We start from the raw sequence: 5,227 nt of genomic DNA on the forward strand, positions 1-5,227 counted from the left end.
GATATGTGTGCGTGTGTGTGCATTCGCAGCGATTCTTCTCTCGTTGCCTGAAGTGCGAGAGACAACACGCACAGCATAGAGGAGATCCTGTCCAAGCTTACATCAAAAGCTCGGAGGGGGAGAGCGTGGTGAAGGTATGATCTATGCTTTAACTGAGAGGCAGAGCCCAGAGGTTTACTCGTTTTTCAAGCTGGCTTCTCGAGCGGGGGGGGGTAGAGGGCTTCTGTACCTGGCCAGCAGTACAGGTTTGGCCTCCACGAAGGTGATCGGTGTGAAGTGATATTAGCCTTGGCTTTTATTTGTGACTGCCTGACCTCGTGAGCCGGCGACAATCACCACGAGGTTATACGTTTGTAGATACAAACCGGTGTGAAGTAGGGGATACAGTTTGATTCGCTAATGTCTAGCCACTGGGGGGAATTGGCGGAGGTAGTAGCGATGCGACCTGGGTCGGATTGCATGTGACGGAGCTCAGGGCACAGTATGTGTATGGTAGGCGGGGGGTTGGGGCAGGTAGTTGGCAGGTGAAGGTAGGTTGCCACTCTGATAGCGGTTCGGTTTGAGCGGTCGGCCGTGTGATCTTTAAGGCTCTTGCCCGCAAGGGTCATCCGCTGTGGGCCCGCTGAAGCGTAGGTGGCATTGGATTGCTAGCGAGAAGATTCGGGGAGAGGTGACGGTCTGCGAGCGACGGCTCAGAGTCACGCATTGGGCTGGAGCGGGGTCCATCTGCGCGGGGGAGGTCGGGTGCTTACCGAGCAAGCGGAGGTAGAGTGCCATTGGTTCTTTGGTGGGGGGGGATCGCCATACCGAGATGCTTCTACGCGCGCGGTGAATACGGTGTGATTCATGAGATGTGGAGAACCTTGTGGATGTCTCCATATGTGCTGCTCACGATTGCATACTACTCCGACTATGCAGTTGCCGACCAATGGATAGCCTTCTGGAGTCGGGTGGCGCTAGCACTATACTCCAGGTTATCCTCACTGCGCTCTGTATAAATCATTATTAGACTTCGATGAACAGAGATTTTCGGTTTTCGCGAAACACTCCACCGCGCAAAATAGGCGCGGATATCTAGCGGGAATGCAAGTAATGTTTCTCTACTACTGTATCTTTCGTGAGGTATCTTTTACTGTTGTTAATGCGGTATGAACGCAGACGGGATCGCCTATTTACGACTAACTGCTGGGCACGCCACCGATTACTGTTCCTCTCTCTTCTGTATACCAATCATTGATGAGGTGAAGCCGCGGTGTCGCGCTCATCTACATCAGTGTGTAGTCGTCTTCGGACGTACATCGGCAGTAGCTCGGTATCTAGGCGCCGTATATACGCTATGGGTAGATGCGCAGCAGCGCATGGGTTATAGTATGAGTCCTCTGGATCGTCCTCGCTCACTCATACCAGGTGCATCCCTTGCCACAGCAGGATCTCGAGCACAAGCGTTGCAAACTTTCGAACGAGAAAATTCGTAAGGCTTCGGAATCCCAGGGTACTTTCGTACTCTGCTTTTTCTTTCTATCTGAGGGTAAGTGTGGGGGAGAGGAGGAGGGAGAGGGGGGAGAGGAGGAGGAGGGAGAAGGAGGAGAGGAGGAGGAGGGAGAGGGAGGAGAGGAGGAGGAGGGAGAGGGAGGAGAGGAGGAGGAGGGAGAGGGGGAGAGGAGGAGGGAGAGGTGAGGTAGTGATGGTAATGGTGAGGTGGGAGGAGGAGGTTATGTTAATGTTAAGTATGAAAGGGGGAGACTGTGTAATAGAGGAGAAAGAAGGTGGAGGAGGTTATATGTCATGTGGATGTGGAGCTACGGTCATACGATCACGTAATACGAACCTTGTCCCCTTCATAATAAAATAATAATTAGCCTAATTTTTCATAGGGGTTTCATCACCGCATGTAGTAGGAGACACAGGGTTCTACTCCATATGTTCCTGCAGTTTCCATCAAACTTCGTTTTTCCACACTCTACCCCCTTGGTAAAGTCCCGAAAAACTCGTAGAATACTCCTAGAAAAATACATTTCCGTGTGTAATCCCAGTTGTGTAATTTTGTTGTGTGCTACCAGGACTGTATACACCTTGGCACGGGTGAGCCGGCACTCAGCGAATTCCACTCCACCGTGCTCTACCACCAGAGCGCGCCACGGTGGAACGAGACAGCGAGGGTGAGTGTGCATGCATCCATGATGCGACTTTTTCCGAGTCGCCATGCTAAATTATACTGAAATTATGCGAAATTATTGTTCCGAGTGGTAGTGGTCTTGCTAAATCCCACCACGCTACATCTCTGCGTGCTAGGCTTTTGCTAGTTGCTGCCAGCAATGATAGATGATTCGAAACTCACGCACAGTGGAACTGCTGCTTACTGCGCAGTTGCTATTTAGTGTTTACAATATGTTCCTTATCTTTCCTTTCGTAAAAACTGTCCGTATGCATTCGTTTATTTATTTATTTAAAAACGTCTTCCGAGGTCGTTGCGTCGTTACGAGTTGAAGGAGTTGTTTACGGTGCTTAGCGATGGTTGCCGTGACGACCGTTGCCGTGACGACGACGCTTGCTTTTTCAGCTGTCCATCCCGATCGAGTTCTTCTACGAGTCCCACATACGTCTGTTTTTTAACCATTGCTCAAGTAAGTATTACTGCTGGGGGTATGCATGCTGTTTCCCTTTCTTGTCGGTTGTTAGTGGGAAACTGGTGCGCATGAATTCGAAAGCAGGTTTCGGATACGCTCTGTGGAAAACCTGGAATCACCTGTCAAAGTAAAAATGCTTAGTAAAAGTAAAAAAAAATTATTAGGGATTGGGAATTTCTGGGAAATAGGCCAAGGTCTAGGAGGGTTCGGGAATGTGAGCTATTGTGGTGTTGTTTATGCTCATAGGGTCTATGTCCCCCAGGGTACTGCCGGAACGTACCCTGGGTACGGTCCGTTATACCCGAACGTACCCTGGTAACTATTTGATATGGTTAGGGTTAGGGTTAGGGAGTAGGCGTAGGTGACCCCCTAGACTCGTTAGTGGAGTAGGCGAGGTACAGTCCGGCATATTAGATAGTTACCAAGGTACGTTCCGGTATACCGGACCGTTCCCAGGGTACGTTCCGGCAGTACCCTGGGGGACATAGACCCTCTCAGCGTTATTTATTGTGGTGTTAGGGTCCTAGAAAGTTATAAAAATTCGAGTCCACGTCTATCTTGTCAGAGAGGAAATAAAGTTGAGCTTCGTGACATAGTTTATTCGCTAACTTTTTATCGGACGATCCGAGGCATAAAGATTGCATTCGGCGAAAATCTTGCGGTCCTGCAAAATTAAACCTTTTAAGTCTTGAAGGGACGACACCTGTGTTAACTCTCCCCCCCCCCCGAAAAAAACAGTTGCTATAACCTCATAACCTCATATAGATTAGTCTTCAAAGACCAAGGGACTTATATCGAAGACGGAGAGAGACAAAGTTGAGCAAATAGACGGATCGTCACTGCTGATCGCAGCAGAAAAAGCTTCAAATTTACAATTAACACGAAGAGATAATAAAACCAGTGCTATAGATAAACTAGAGCACTCGGAGAGCACAGACCTCCGCCAAGGCAGCTGAATTCTCTCAATGTGAAATTTTTTATTAATTAATTAATTAATTAAATAATTAATTGGATCTGGAATGGATGGTTGAGTGAGTGTTCTAGGGAATGAGGCTGAGGAGTTCTTAACATCCTCATCATCTGTCTCTCTCTCTCTCTCTCTGTGCAGGTATCAAGGTGGTGCTGAGGCTGCTGTCAGGAGAACTGGAGCAGGTGCGCAGGGAGAACCCCATAGAACTGAAGGGAGTCTCCCTCACTCACAAGCTGGGCTTCAGCGATATCATCATGCCAGGTAACCTTTCCCCCCTCCTCCCTTCCTCCCCCTCCTCCCTCCCTCCCCCTCCTCCCATCCTCCCTCCCTCCCTAGCCTCACCTCTGTCATAGAACTGAAGGGAGTCTCCCCTCACTCACAAGCTAGGCTTCAGTAATATTATCATGCCAGGTAACCTTCCTACTTACCACACCTCGGTCACTTGCTTATTTAATCACAATTAATTGACAGTCGAATAAGTTTCGTTATTCAGGCTCTTAAGCCCGGCGCACACGTGAGTTATTTTACTCAAGTAATTTGACGCATGCGTCATTTTACTCACGTGTGCGGCGGATTTTCGTTGAGTAATTTGACTCATGCGTCATTTTACTGACGTGTGCGGCGGATTTTCGTTGAGTAATTTGACTCATGCGTCATTTTACTTGAGTAAAATAACTCACGTGTGCGCCGGGCATAAAGAGGAAATTTGAAAATCCTCAAATCTTGCAATGCCATTTTCGATGTAGGAAAACTCGTGAGTATATGGGAGTAACATGGGAAATATGCCATTATTATATTTCATTCTAGTAAGTTTTTGAAATCTATCCTGCATTCTGCGAGCCAATGAAATTTTGTTTGTTGAAGAATTAGTTCGTTAATCTGCAATCAGACGATACGGGACACAGAACCCACATCCGGGCCAAAATCCTGTGGTCACGGAAAACGGACACTTTAAGCTCCCAGAAATGTCACAGAATACTCCCCGAAAGCTCCCGGAATATTCCCAGAAAACTTCCGGGAGGACGTTCCTCGGCTAGCGTGTACGACCCGTGTTCTCCTTGGCTGTATTGTCCTTGACCGTGTTGTCCTTGACCACCATGACCGTGACCTTGACGTTGCAGGGGACGTTCGCAATGACCTCTACCTGACCGTGGCGCGAGGGGAGTTCGACAAGGGAAGCAAGACATCGCAGAAAAATGTGGAGGTGTCCGTGCAGATAGTGTCCGAGCAGGGGGAGGTGCTGAGGGTAAGTGTGGAGGAGAAGGGAGGAGGGAGAGGGGGAGAGGAGGAGGAAGGGGGAGGGAGGAGAGGAGGAGGAGGAAGAGGGAGGAGAGGAGGAGGAGGGAGAGGGAGGAGAGGAGGAGGGAGAGGGAGGGGGAGGGAGCGGTGTCTGTGCAGATAGTCTCCGAGCAGGGGGAGGTGCTGAGGGTAAGTGTGGGGGAGAGGAGGAGGGAGAGGGGGGAGAGGAGGAGGAGGGAGAAGGAGGAGAGGAGGAGGAGGGAGAGGGAGGAGAGGAGGAGGGAGAGGGAGGGGGAGGGAGCGGTGTCTGTGCAGATAGTCTCCGAGCAGGGGGAGGTGCTGAGGGTAAGTGTGGGGGAGAGGAGGAGGGAGAGGGGGGAGGGGCGGAGGA

Source organism: Priapulus caudatus, unplaced genomic scaffold, assembly GCF_000485595.1.
Source record: "Priapulus caudatus unplaced genomic scaffold, Priapulus_caudatus-5.0.1 Scaffold1515, whole genome shotgun sequence".
Taxonomy (NCBI): Eukaryota; Metazoa; Priapulida; class Priapulimorpha; order Priapulimorphida; family Priapulidae; genus Priapulus; species Priapulus caudatus.